Raw genomic sequence first — 15,322 nt, forward strand, 5'->3', positions numbered from 1 at the left:
GAGAAGCAGTGTCATGTGGGAGAAAGCTCAGCCGCCAGAGAGCTAGGAGCCCTGCCACCAGCCTGCTCTGCCACCAGCCAGCTCTGCCACCAGCCTGCTCCGCCACCAGCCAGCTCTGCCACCAGCCTGCTCCGCCGCCAGCCAGCCCTGCCGCCAGCCTGCTCTGCCGCCAGCCTGCTCTGCTGCCAGCCTGCTCTGCCGCCAGCCAGCCTGCTCTGCCACCAGCCAGCCCTGCCACCAGCCTGCTCTGCCACCAGCCTGCTCTGCCACCAGCCTGCTCTGCCACCAGCCGAGTCACCCCTAGCAGTTATTTCACTTCTGAGTCTCCGTTTCCTTATCTGTGAAATGACGGTGCTGCGGGAGGGGAGCTGTAAGGTCCCTTCCAGCCCAAATGTAACTAGAGAGGGATTCCATCTAATAGATGGTTCAGCCTTCATTCCATAAAGTGAAAATGAGTTAATCCGTAAGAACCGCTTACAGCAGCACCTGGCATGTGGTAGCTGCCCTCTAAGTATTAGCCACCAGGATCATTACCGTCATCACGCAGGAGCACTGAAACAGCAGAGAGCTGAATTTAAAGACCTCGCATGGGGCAGAGCCAGAATTGGAGCCAAGGGCTCAGCTCTCCAGATCAGGGCTCTTGGCCTCGTGCTTCCTCTAGAGGTTCTCGGAATCCACAAGTACATCTCAGTCCCTTCTGCGGCTGATGGATAAAGGACGCGGTCTTCCCAAACACTGATTGAAAATCTGGGCCAGGATAATTCAGGAAAGATACTGCAGGGCCCTTGCCCACAACATTCCTAGGAGAAAAGGACCCAGGTTAACACAAGGTGGGAGGGGTTAAACAGTAGCCTTCACAGAGTTCCTAGAGGAGGGAGGGGTTGACTCTGTCTGAGTCGGGCATAAGGGGGGGTCCCCTACAGGATGACGTTAGGGCTCACCCTTGGAGGACATCACAAGACAGAGATGAGCAGGACACACTGGGGGGGGGGGGAGCTGCATGAGCCCCAGAATGGAGCCTCAGAGGGCCTGGCACACTTGGGGCCACGTGTGGTTCGTGTAAAAAGGACGTGGGACTGTGTGCAGAGGAGAGGCAGGGGCTGAGAGCAGAAAGGTGAACTGGGCCCAGACACTGTAGGTAGGGCCTTGAATGCCGTGCTTAATTAAGCAAAGGCTTAATCCCAGCAGAGTTCCAGCTTTGTTCAGAAGAACTCCAGAATTCCATAGAGCTATCTTGGGCCCTAGGAGCCCTAGTGGCACAGTGGTTAAAGCAATCGACTGCTAACCAAAACGTCAGTGGTTCGAAACCACCAGTGGCTCCGCAGGAGAAAGATGCAGCGGTCTGCTTCAAAGAGATTTATAGCCTTGGAAACCCTATAGGGTCACTGTGAATTGGAACCAACTCGGTGGCAGTGGGTTTGGGTTTTGGGTATCTTGGGCCCTAGAGTGAGTGGCAGGGTCTAACTATGGAAAATAGCACCTAGGGCAATCAGTATTAAATTGCTGAATGATCTCTCAGCTGGCAATGGAAACTGTGATGGCCGGTAGCAACTGCTGATTGGTGCCTACCTCAAGTGGTGCCCAGGGCACGCACCCTATCTGCCACCCCCCCCCACAAGTTAGGCCTCTGGAGGGGGGCTGGGGGACTTTGGGGCAGGCTCTGAGGCCTCTGTCCCTGCTTCACCCAGAGCAGCTCAGATTGCTCTGTTTTCTAGATTGTGGCTCCCTCTAACACCTCACTGAAAAAATTCAGGGTTCTTCTACTTACACAAATGAGTTGAAATCCACTGTGTAGATAACAGTGGGAAGTCAATAAAGGTCTTTAAAACCAAACAAGATGTTAAGTGTTTTTTTTTTTTTTGTATTTTTATTATTGGATAAACAATTTTAAATGCACTCATTTTTTCTTTGTTTGTTTTGTTTGGGGACAGTAATTAGTTTTGTGGCTCCAAATACAATGGAAGAGATTGGCTTACATGATATACTAGACTTAAGAAAAAAATTTTTTTAACTAAAAAAGTGATGTGATTGGTCTATCTTTTAGAAAGCTCCCCCTGGCAGGAGTGTGGGAGATAAACTGGAGAGTGAGGGGAGGGAAGGTGGAGACAGGAGGCCAGCTCGGAGGCTGCTTCAGCACTCTGCTGCTGTCGAGTCTATTATGACTCATGGTGACCCCATGTATCACAGAAGAGATCTACTCCAGAGGGTTTTCTTGCCTGTAATCTTTACGGAAGGAGAATGCCAGGCTTTTTTTTTTTTCCACAGCACTACTGGGTGGGTTTGAACCACCAATCTTTAGGTTAGTGGTTGAGTGCAAACCATTTGTGCCACTTGGAGACCTTTTGGATACCCATAACCAAACCTGTAGCTGCCGAGTCAATTCCAACTCATAGCGACCCTAAAGGACAGGGTAGAACTGCCCCATAGGGTTTCCAAGGAGCACCTGGTGGATTTGAACTGCCAACCTTTTGGTTAATAGCCGTAGCTCTTAACCACTATGCCACCAGGACCTTTTGGATAGGAGGGGTAAATCAAGACAATGGCAATGGGACAGGAAGGGTTTTGGATTCAACGGATAGTTCAAACATCGAAGGATGGTGAACTGAAGATGGATAATGGAGAGAGAAGATTTCTAGTCTGGTGGATGGTGAGCGGCACCAACAAAAGTTCTTCAGGCTGAGTGACCTTAACCTTGGGAGACCTTGAAAACAGTGATCCTGGAAATTGGGTGGAAGAACCTATAATAAGTACTGAGCCCCACACAGGTTAGCAAACAGAATGTCTGGAACAGATTGACAAAAATTGGAAGAGAAACCTTCTCCCCCGAAGGGCCTCATGAGGAGACTCTAGACTGTAGCACACAGCGGCAAGAAGCAGCAAAAACCCTCCTCTCCTGCATCTTTAGCGTCTGATTAAGACCCCTTGGAGGGTCACATGTGTGGATGCCACAGTCAGCTCCTCCACGGGGCAGATGAAAGAGATGTTTTGCAAATGTTAAGCTGCCAAGCATTCCCTTGATACTAAGAACAATCAGCCTCGTTTTTATTTGGCAGAAAAAGTCCTGAATGTAGTTCGCTGAATGCCTGAGAATGTGGGCCTTCTGCCAAATGAAGACCTGGGCCTCTTTTCCTAATTTGTTGGAGACTTGGAAAAAACATGGCAACATGTTCTCTGTCCCCACAATCAAAATTAATCTATGGAATAAAAATTGCACTGTATGTCCTTCCTCAGAACATACTGTTAGTTGTGTTGTGGTTAGGTGCCATTGAGTTGGTTCCAACTCATAGCGACGCTGTATACTACAGAACGAAACAGTCACAATCATTGTTATGTTTGAGCCCATCATTGAGCCACTGTGTCGATCCATCTCACTGAGGTTTTTCGGTGACCCTCTACTTTACTAAGCATGATGTCCTTCTCCAGGGACTGATCCCTCCTGACAGTATGTTCAAAGTATGTGAGACGAAGTCTCGCCATCCTCACTTTTAAGGAGCATTCTGGCTGTACTTCTTCCAAGACAGATTTGTTTGTTCTTCTGGCAGTCCATGGTATAGTCAGTATTCTTCGCCAACACCATAATTCAAAGGCATCAATTCTTCTCTGGTCTTCCTTATTCATTGTCCAGCTTTCACATGCCTATGAGGTGATTGAAAATATCATGGCTTGGGTCAGGTGCACCTTAGTCCTCAAAGAGACATCTTTGCTAGTTGTAGTGACCTCAGATTCAATCTCTTAACAAAGCTCCTAATTCTTGGATGGGTTAAAGGGGAGAAATAAGCCACAGCTGCTCCGTCCAATATGGCAGCCAGTAGCCATGGACCAGTATGAGCGCTTGAAAGGCGAGTAGTTCGAACCGAAGTGTGCACTAAATTTGAAATGCATGCTGGATGTCAACAACTTAGTATGGAAAAAGAATGTAAAATATCTGAATAGTTTTTATCTTGCCTACATATTGGAATGATGGTGTTTCAAATACATTGGGCCAGATACAAGAGATTCTGAAAATTAGTTTCATGTTTCTTGTTACTTGTTTTAATGTGGCTACTAGTAAATTTAAAATTGCGTATGTGGCTTGCAGTATATTTCTGTGGGATAGCACTGCTCTAGATAATTGAAGTTCCCCAATATTCAGCTCTTTCACAGCCACCCCCATTTTTTCCTTTCTACATGGGAAAACAACTGCCCCTAAGGGTCTGAGAATATAGAATACGGCCACTCTCTACGTGTGCCTAGGAGATATGGGCTCATTAACAATACCAGATCTACAAAACATTAAAAAAATGTTAGACAAACACACACCCAGGGCAGTAAATGGGAAACTTATGTTAATGCAGTGCTAATAATGAAAACTGTAGCCTACAAACTTTGTTTAAAAAAAGGAAAATTGAGATAAGGGTCCCGAAATATGAAAGTTAAGTTTCCATGGAAACAATCATTTACCCATAATGAAAATATTCCATGTGGACGAGAGGTTATAAGTGTGAAAGTGGTGGCTGACACATATTGAGCATGTAAGTGTAAACTCTATCACAACAACGTGAAGTAGGGACTCTTCTTTCCTGAGGCACAGAGAGAGAATTGCCCAAGATCATAAAGCTAGTCAGCAGTGGAGTCCAGATTGGAATTCAAGCTCTCACCCTTGTTCTCTACACTGTATGATCTTCCATGCTAACCAGTTGCCGTCAATTTGATTCTGAGTCATGGCAACCCCATGTGTGCCAGAGTAGAACCGTGTTCCATAAGGTTTCCGCTGGCTGATTTTTCAGAAGTAGATGGCCAGGCCTTTCTTCCAAGGTGCCTCTGGGTGGACTCAGACCTCCCACCTTTTGGTTAGCAGCCGAGCGTGTTAACTGTTTGTGCAACCCAGGGCCTGCTCTTCAATGCTAGTGCTCATAATTATAACCAGAGAAAACTGTGCGTGGACAAAGAAGCAATAAAGAATTTTAAACATTTCTAGTTTTGCTGTGTCTTAGGATTTTAATGCTTTTCACATTTTTTACCTTCATGCAATTAAAAGCAGAAGATAGAAATTAACTGATTATTTTGAAGAAAGGAAGGACTGGAAATAAGCACTTTTCAGAGCAGAAAATAAGTTCATTTCTACAGTAAGATACTGCACGGAGCGCAGTTCCTGGATCACTCAGCGGTGACCCAGAAATGCAAAGCTGATAAGGATATTTGTTTTTGAAATATCATCACAAAATTAAAAATGTCCATTTAAATTTGGAACATATGAAAAGGTTTTCCCAGTGGAAACATGGGAAAATAGTTGCACTTAATAACTCATCCAATTTATATTGACTTCTTTATCCCCAACATAGGTATTATATTGAAGAATTTTTAAAAGAGAGAACGTGCTTTGTTGAAAGTTTTTTTTAATGTATTTTTTTTAAGCTCTTTTTTGCTAAAATTGAGTCTGGAATTTTTAAGTTCACAGGAAATTTGATTCGTAGAAAGGTGGAAGTGAATGAAGACAGCATTGACAGTAGAAGGCTGAGATGGATGGTTTGCTGTGCCTGCTGCCTGTGCATATATGGTAATATGGTGTACATTGTGAATCCTTCCTGGAGTTATCAGCAGGGTAGGGTGCCCTCAGTCCATTAAGATTCCAGCCTCCTCATCCAGCAGGCTTATCATACTATGGAAGAATTGTCAGCGGACAGCTCAGTGTTTTTTTTTTTTTTTTTTTACTAAAAGCCACTCCCAGATGGGCTGGAGCAGAAACTCACCAACTATGGGTGGCTCTGTCTGCGTACTCAGCAACCACTGCGTCCAAAGAAACCTTACAAAGTTTCCTTTGTCCACTTGCATGAGTCTCTGCATGGCCACACTTCTGGAGAAAGTTATCACCTGTCCCCCTCTCTGCATGGACTGGTGCTCCTTTAAGTCTCCATTCAAGGGAAGCCTTCCCTAGCCTCCCTGACCACATGAAATCCCCCCGTTATACACTCTCCTGGCCCCTTTATAGCACCAGTCCCTCTCCTTGCTGGGCTACATTGGAGGGCTCTGTGAGTATAAGATTGACAAAGTCCTCCACCAGTAGACAGTAAGTTCCATGAGAGAACGGACCATGCCTGCTTTGGTCACTAGCACTCACTAATGTATCTCCAGTGCCTGGCACACTGTAGGCACTCAGCAAATATTTGTTGAATGAATGAGATACATGATTGACCGCACTAAAAATTCACAGTGTGTAACTACAGCTGAGCCCTCACTGACGGGCATCAATCCTTCTATTTATACATCCGCATCTACTGCAGTGGTGATTTCCAATCTTTCTTACTCAGGAGTCCTTGGACGGCACAAACAGCTAAGTGCTCGACTTGTAGCCAAAAGGTTGGTGGTTCAAACCCACCCAGAGGGGCCTCAGAAGACAGGCCTGGTGATCTGCTTCTGAAAGGTCACAGCTTTGATAACCCCATGGAGCAGTTCAACTCTGCACACTTGGGGTCTTCATGAGTCAGAGTCAAGTAGGTGGCAGCTAACAACAGCAGTTTAACTCAAGCCCCTGACCACATCTTTGTCCACTTACTCTTTGTTTCTGTTCTTAGCCCCTACATTGTAGACAAGATCAAGATCATCAAAGTGAGCTCCCTCAACTGCCTCTTCCTCTGCACCTTCACTCATTTTCTCATTCCTTTCTGATGCAGAACAAAAATTGTCCCTGTCCCTTGCCAAAGCCAAATCTGCCTACCCTGATTCTGCCCCTCCACCCTCTCCCAGGTCACTGTTCTAGTCTGCGTTCCCTACCTTGAATCTTCAGTCTTTCTATCTCCATTGGCTCCTTCCTCTCACCTTAGAACCATCCTCAGTCCCCTCCCGTATTCCCAGTACACTGACTCTAGACCAGCATTGTTCAGTAGAACTTTCTGTGAAGAAGGCCATACTCTGTATCTGCACTGTCCAACAGAGAAGTCACTAGCCACATGTGGCTATTGAGCACTTGAAATGTGGTATGACAGAGGAAATGGTTTTTTAATTAATTTTTTAAAAATTTTTCATTGTGGTAAATATATATGTAATAAATCATTTGCTAAATTTAGTTTAATTTAAATTTAATAGGTACATGTGTCTAGTGGACTCCATACTGGACTGTGTAGCTTTAAAATAAGAACTCTGAGGCCATATTGCATAGGCTAAAATAAATTACAGCCTCACCACCTCCTAACCATGCAACCTTGAACAAGGTACTTAAGTTCTTTAAGGACTCAATTTTTTCATCTGAAATCGGGATAACGTACTGAACTGTGGGGTTGTTATGATGATTAAATGAGATAATCCGTGACATTACACTTAGGACAGTGCCTGGTCCATAGCAAACGCTCAGTATATGTTGGTTGTCCTCCTCTTCATCATCATTATCATCTTCATGGTTACCTGGCTCTATTCAAATTGATTTTTCAAACTTCAGGTCAAGATACTTTAAGACGAACAGAATCAGGTTCGTGGGCTATCTTAGGACGGGTTCTCTAGAGAAGCAAAATCAGTGAAGTGTATATACATACACGTACGTGTGTGTGTGTAGAGAGAGATTTATATAAAGGAAATGGTTCGTGGTTGTAGAGGCCGGAAAGTCCCAGGTCCATGGGTCAGGCTTCAGGCTGGCGGTTTCTGACTCAACATAGCTACAAGGATGGATGAACTCAAGATTGGCAGGTCAGATGGAAGGCTGCTGGCTCATGGGCTGCAGAGGCTGACGAATCCAAGACCGGCAGGTAAGACAGCAGGCTGCTGGCTCAAGTCCCAAGAACAAGAGGTCAGATGATGAGAGCTGTATACAGGATCCTGAGTAGAGCCAAAGCCAGTGAGCTTTGCCAAAAAGTCTATATATACTGGAGGCAGGTCACACTCCCAAGGAAAACCCCTTTCAACTGACTGGCTGCTCATAGCAGATCTCATCATGGAGATGATTACATTATATCAGATCTCAACATGGAGGTGATTACATCATTGCATAATTGCCAAACCACTGAGAATCATGGCTCAGCCAAGTTGACACACAACCTTAACCATCTCATGGGTCTTGATTAGATTTTTTTAAAGAAATAAACTAGACTAGAATAAAAAAATATGTGCCTCCTACACAGTAGTAGAATTAATTCGTGAAACATCTGTTTCCATCTATGGAATATTGTGTACTGGATGGTGATGTGAAATATATCTCTTACTGTGGTGTCTCAATTATCTAATGCTGGCATAACAGAAATACCGCAGGTGGATGGCTTCAACAAACAGAAGTTTATTCTCTCACAGTCTAGTAGGCTAGAAGTCCAAATTCAGTGTGTCAGCTCCAGGGGAAGGCCCTCTTTCTGTTGGCTCTGGAGAAAGGTCCTTGTTATCAATCTTCCACTGGTCTAGAAGTTTCTCAGTGCAAGCACTCGGGTCCAAAGGATGCTCTCTGCTCCAGGCATAGCATTCTTGGTGCTATGAGGTCCCCATGTCTCTCTGCTCACCTCTCTCTTTGATACCCCAAAAGAGATTGGCTCAAGACACAATCCAATCTTATAGACTGAGTCCTGCCTCATTAACATAACTGCCACTAATCCCGTCTCTTTGACATCATAGAGATAGGATTCATAACATAAGAAAACATCATCAGATGACAAAATGGTGGACAATCACACAATACTGGGAATCATGACCTAGCCAAATTGATACTCATATTTTTGGGGAACATAATTCAATCCATGACACATGGGTTGCATCAAAAGGGGTTGACAATGTTGGTTTAAAGTTCATAAGGTCAAGACTGATATCCCAGAGGCCAAATCCAATGGCTCTTCTCTATTTCTCTGTTCTGTTGGACACTGAGGTCCACCGTCTGTTTGACTGACTTTCTTTCCTCCTTTGGCTTTCCCTATTTACCTTTTCTCTTCTCCATCCAGAGTTTCTCTGAGGCCCATTTGCATCAAAATCACTCTAAAGGTATGGGGGCAAGTGGTAGCCAGCCTCCAAGGTGCCCCTATGATTTTGTCTCTTGTCACCTTGTAAACTTCCTCCTACACTGAACAGGACTTACCTGTGTAAGGAATAGGATTTTGCAGAAATGACAAGTGTGACTTCTGAGACTGGGTCATAAAAGCTATTGCAGTTTCTACTTTACTCTCTTGGATCACTCACTCACTCTAGGGGAACTGTGTGCCATAGGATCGCCAGGCCTATCTTCCGCAGTACTGCTGGATGGGTTAGAACCGCAACCTTTAGATTAGTGGTCGAGCAAGCGCAGACCATCTGCGATACTTAGGGACCTCTCCTACAGTACGGCTCCCCAAAGTCCTCTCCAGGGCCTCTTCTCTTTTTATTGTATACTTGCTGAGCATGTGCCTCTACTCTGTGGCTTTAATGGACAGCCTGGGAGCAACTCATGGGCCCCTTCTCCCACTCTGAACCCTCTCCAAAGCTCCCCAGCCATAATTTCCAGCTGCCTGCTGGGTATCTCCATATGGATTGCCCTCCAGCAGCTGGAACTCAACAAGTTCAAAACTGAATTCACCACCATTCTTACAAAATTGCCTTTTCATAGGCTCCTAGACTCTAAGCCTTGGTGCCATCTTTCATCCTCTTTCTCCATCACCCTCAACACATCCTGGTGCCCGAGATCTGACAACCGCCCCTCCTTGGAGACTCCCGTGCTCACAGCCATCGCTTTGTTACCTGGCCTCATTACCTCTTACCTGGTCTGTTGCTATAGGTGCCCCATCACCTTATTGCCCTGCCCTTTCCCCACTGCCTCTTCCTTCCACCCTTCATCCCTCCTCAAAGACTAATGTCTGAAAACACAACCGATGATGATAATTCCTCGCTACGAAACCTTCGATGGCTCCCCCAGGGTCTTCTGAACAAAGCTCAAACTTGTTGATGTGACATTTAAGGTCCCTGATACTGCGGACCCAACATGACGTTCTGACTTTATTTCTAACAGCCACCCCCCAAAACTCATTACCCACCCCTAAACCCAAATATCATAATCTCCAGCCACAAGGGGTTATCTGTAATGTTCCAATCATGCTTTAAAGTTTTCTATATCACTTCTTATACTGTTACCACTCTTATAATTCTCTCCCTTAAGAATGAAAAATCATAATATAAAGCTCACTGCAAAATTTACTTGTGATACTTTCTGCAGTAGTAGATGTAGTCTGTTTCTCACCCTTCCATCCTAATTCCTAAGCCAAATGGGGAGAAGGCAGGGTAGGGGTGTTGATGTAAGCCTCATTGAGCATCTGGCTACTTTATTGATTCAGACAATGGAAATGAAAACAGCATTTTTGGCTTTCAGTGGCTTTTTTTAAAAAATTTTTTTCCCATACAAAAATTTATACATACATTGTTATGTGACTCTAATTGCTCTCCCCATACTATGACATCACACTTCTCCTTTCCACCCCTCATTCCCCATGTCCATTTAACCAGCTCCTAACTTTCTCTGCCTTCGCATCTCACCTCCGGACAGAAGCTGCTCATTTCGTTTCTTGTATCTACTTGAGCTAAGAGGCACACTCCTCATGAGTATCACTTTATGTCCCATAGCCCAGTCCAATCCCTGTCTGAAAAGTTGGCCTCAGAAATTGTTTTAGTTCTGGGCCGATAGAGAATCCAGAGGCCATGCTTTCCAAGGTACCTCCAGCTTCAGTCAGACCATTAAGTCTGGTCTTCTTACTAGAATTTGAGTTCTGCACCCCACCTTTCTCCTGCTCCATCAGGGACCCTCTGTTGTGTTCCCTGTCAGGGTGGTCATTGTTGGTAGCTGGGCACCATCTAGTTCTTCTGGTCTCAGGCTGATGAAGTCCCTGGTTTATGTAGCCTTTTCTGTCTCTTGGGCTAATGCCTGCCTTATGTCTTTGGTGTTCTTCATTCTCCTTTACTCCAGGTGGTTGGGACCAATTGATGCATCTTAGATGGCTGCTTGCAAGCTTTTAAGACCCCAGACGCCACTCACCAAAGTAGGATGCAGAACATTTTCTTAATAAGCTTTGTTATGCCAGTTGACCTAGATGTCCCCTGAAAGCATGGTCCCCAGACCTGACTGTATTCGGGAAATTTCTTAGCTTTGGTTTAGTCCAGTTGTGCTGACTTCCCCTGTAGTGTGTGCTGTCCTTCCCTTCACCTAAGATAATTCTTATCTACTATCTAGTTAGTAAATAGTCCTCCCCCTCCCTCGTAACCATCAAAGGATGTTTTGTTCTGTGTTTAAACCTTTTCTCGAGTTCTTGTAATAGTGGTCTTATATAATATTCGTTCTTCTGTGACTAACTAAATTCATTCAGCATAATGACCTCCAGCTTCCTTCATGTTATGTTTCACGGCTTCATCATTGTTCTTTATCATTGCGTAGTATTCTATTGCGTGGCTATACCATAATTTGTTTATCCATTCATCCGTTGATGGGCACCTAGGTTGTTTCCATCTTTTTGCTATTGTGAACTGGGCTGCAATGAATGTGGGTGTGCATATATCTATTTGTGTGATGGCTCTTATTTCTCTAGGATATATTCCAAGGAGCGGGATAGTTGGATCGTATGGTACTTCTATTTCTAGCTTTTTAAGGAAGCACCAATTCGATTTCCAAAGTGGTTGTACCATTTTACATTCCCACCAACAGTGTATAAGTGTTCCACTCTCTCCACAGCCTCTCCAGTATTTATTATTTTGTGTTTTTTGGATTGATGCCAGCCTTATTGAGGTGAGATGATATCTCATTGTAGTTCTGATGTGCATTTCTCTAATGGCTAATGATCGTGAGCATTTCTTCTTGTGTGTTAGCCGTCTGAATATCTTCTTTGGCGAAGTGCCTGTTCACATCCTTTGCCCATTTTTTAATTGGGTTATTCGTCTTTTTGTTGTTGAAGTTTTGCAGTGTCGTGTAGATTTTAGAGATTAGACGCTGATTGGATTTGTCGTAGCCCAAAATTTTTTCCCAGTCTGTAGGTTGTCTTTTCAATCTTTTGGTGAAGTCTTTTGATGAGCATAAGTGTTTGATTTTTAGGAGCTCCCAGTTATCTAGTCTCTTTTCTGGTGCTCGTGCATTGTTACTTATGGTTCGTATTGTGTTTATGCCATGTGTTAGGGCTCCTAGCGTTGTCCCTATTTTTCCTTCCATGATCTTTATCGTTTTTGATTTTATATAAATATTTTCCTTATTTTGTTTAATCATCTGTCTTCCTTAACTAGAATGTAAGCTCTTTAAGGGCAGAGAATAACTTCTTTCACTGTGGCATCCCCCATCCTTAGGACAGTGCCTGGTTGATAATAAGTGTTCATTTATTTCGAATGAAATCTTTTGGCCACAGAAAGTGCAATCACTGAGTCTATGCCACAAAGATAAGAGCTTCAGCAAGTTTAAAAAAATAATTCTAGTGTACAGCGGGCAGGGAGAGGCTGTGGGATGGGAAGTGGAAAATGAGTGAAAACCCGTTGTCAATGAGTGAACTCTGACTCATGGTGTAGAACTGCCCCATAGGGTTTCCGAGGAGCAGCTGGTGGATTTGAACAGCCAACCTTCTGGTTAGCAGCCACTGTCTTAAACACTGTGCTATCAGGACTCTGGAAAATGAGTAAAGACATTTGACAAATGAGTGGGAAACTTAAGTTCTATCTTTGGGCATGGACGGTGGAGAGAAGGGGTGGAGGGAGGGGAGGTGTCACTTGTAATTTCCCCAGAAAAGCCCTTGGGCTCCCTATTCAGGATGGGAACTTCAAGCTTTGCCTCAGCTCCCTCCCTCGCTGGTATTGGAATTGGAGTTGACTCCTACGTGAGAAAGGCAGACAGATGAAATAAGTTTTTCCCCAGTTAGTAAGAAGGAAGCTATTCCCTCCTTCTGCCACCCACCTACCCTTATTCCCTTCCTCTTCTTGAGAAATAGACATATCAAAATATAGTCAGGATGACTTATTTTGTAGATTCCTTGAGATGGAAAGCATGCATATAAATAGCTGTGGAATGGAGGAAAAACTATTAGGAGGGAGTCAAATTGGCTTGTATTCAAGTCTCAGGCTTAACTGGCTGGACGGTCTCCAGTAAACAGATTGACCTTCTTTGTTTCCGTCAACCTCATCTATAAGACGAATATAATTTTTGCTGTGAGATAATGTAGAAAATAACAAAATGGCATGCTGTAGCTGCCCTGAAAATGCTTATCTTCTTAAGTTGCATTAATAGAAGCAAATTATTCAGAATACAGTAAGTGCCAGTTCTGTAGTGTGCTGGGCAGACCCCAAAGAATAGAGGCCCTTTCTGGACACAAACTTTGATTGTTGGGGATGGGGGCCATTGAGAAACTGGGTCACAGGAAGAGAAAGGCCACAAGGCTGGTGAGGAGTCTGGGAATTGTCAGACTGAAGGAAGTAGCTATGTTTAACCCAGAGAAGAGAAGATTCAGGGGAACATGAAACCATCTCCAAATGAATGAAGAGTTTTCATAAGAAACAGGAATTCGATTTAGCTGTGTGGGCCCAGAGCAGAGAGCTAGAAACCGTTAGTAGAAGTTCCAGGGAGGTAGATTTCAGTTCAGTACAAGAAAAGCTTTTCTAAGAGGAGAGCCCCTAGGTAGTGCAAACGGTTAAGCACTCCACTACTAGCCGAATGGCTGGTGGTTTGAATTCACCCACCCACTCAGAGGTGTCCTATGGAGCAGTTCTGCTCTGACACACACAAACCAAAACCAAACCTATTGCCATTGAGTTGATTCTGACTTATAGCAACTCTGTAGACAGAGTAGAACTGCCCCAGAGGGTTTCCAAAGAGCAGCTGGTGGATTTGAACTGCCAACCTTTTAGTTAGCAGCTGAGCTCTTAATTACTTCACCACCAGGACTCCCCCTGACTTACCGGGCTGCCATAAGTCAGAGTCAACTCAAAGGCATTTGTTTTTTCTGGTTTGGTTTCGATTTTCTAAGAGAGCTACTGGCAAGAGTAACAGGCTTCCTCAAGAAGTGTTCAAAAAGACTGGATGACCACTTATAAAAATGTCAGACAGGGGCCTCAAGGAAAAATTGAGTGTGTGGACCAGATCACCCTGGGTCTTCCTTTCAATCCTGGTATTCTCTGTACAAATGGATTGTACTCCAGCTGAAGAACAGATTTCAATAGTACTTAGATGTATCTCTGATGATTGTAAAAATACGTGCACGGTCACAGATATTTTTGAACTTTGTTAATTTGACGGCTGTAAGAAAGACTTTAGAATATTTACTGAGAAAAAGTGGAATAAATATTCAAACTGCAGAGGGCAGTCATATGACCTTGGAAATGTGGAAGGGTGGTCAACCAAGAATCTGGAGTCTCAGGAACAAACTTGTGCTGGTTGAAATCTTAAACTTATTCTCTGCAAAGGTGCCATCTCAATTTTACAAAGCAAAAACATACTGAGCTTGATTTATCTGCTGTAAACTAATCTATCCTGATAGAATTGGTTACAATTATTCCCAGTAAGAGTCGACCCAGTAAAAGCTGTAATTTCCCAGCTCCATCAGTATGTGAGATTTTGGGAAAGCCGAAAGAAGCAAGAGATGATTTGGTAGCAGTATCAGAAACATGGTTTTCATATCCACAAATTGCTACAGAATAATGAAGCGCCGCTGGTTCTCAACTGCTGCCTGCGGGTATCACTTCATTAGCTCACACTCCTTAACCGCCTGCCTGGAACGCTGTCCCTTGGAACCTGAAAAGCTGAGGGGTCCAATCTTGGGGCGAGACTGCGGGAGGCCAGAGCCGGTGGGGAGTGAGAAAGGCTCCCGCTGCAAGACGCTCTTGGGCACCAGAAACCTCACAGAGAGACGGACTCTCTCCACTGGACAGCTCTCTCCCCTGGAGGCTGACTCTTTGGGTTTCCACTCCCGATCCCAGAAGCCTCCCTTTCCACTCGCCCCCCCACCGCCCCCCGACCCCTACACAACCTTCCGCAGCGGTTCCTATCACCCTTTGATTCCCTGCCCCCAGGGCTCCCTTCCCCGCCGAGGCTCGGAGGAGTCTGTGCATCTCCACGACGGTTTAAGAGTCCTCTCGCACAACGCCAGCGGCTCGCAAGCAGGAAAATGCCAAAGGTGGGGGTGGGGTGTCAGTATCCTCAGGTCGTCGTTCCGGCTCCAAGGGAAGGAGCAGAGCCTGGGCAGGGGTGCAGACTGTTACCGCGGGAAAATAAGAGACTTTCGCTATTGCTACCCGCCCCCCCACTGCCCCGCCCAAGTTAACGCTGTTAGTAGTGAGGGTCCTGGGGTGGGGAGCTGGCCGGGCCGCGCGCTCTCGCCGCCCCCGGTGGAGCCGCCTCCGCGGCAGCAGTCCCAGAGGAGCTGCTTTTCGCGCCGCGCCGCGCGCCGGGGCACCA

This window comes from Trichechus manatus, unplaced genomic scaffold (genome assembly GCF_000243295.1).
Source record: "Trichechus manatus latirostris isolate Lorelei unplaced genomic scaffold, TriManLat1.0 scaffold00039, whole genome shotgun sequence".
NCBI classification, from domain to species: Eukaryota; Metazoa; Chordata; class Mammalia; order Sirenia; family Trichechidae; genus Trichechus; species Trichechus manatus.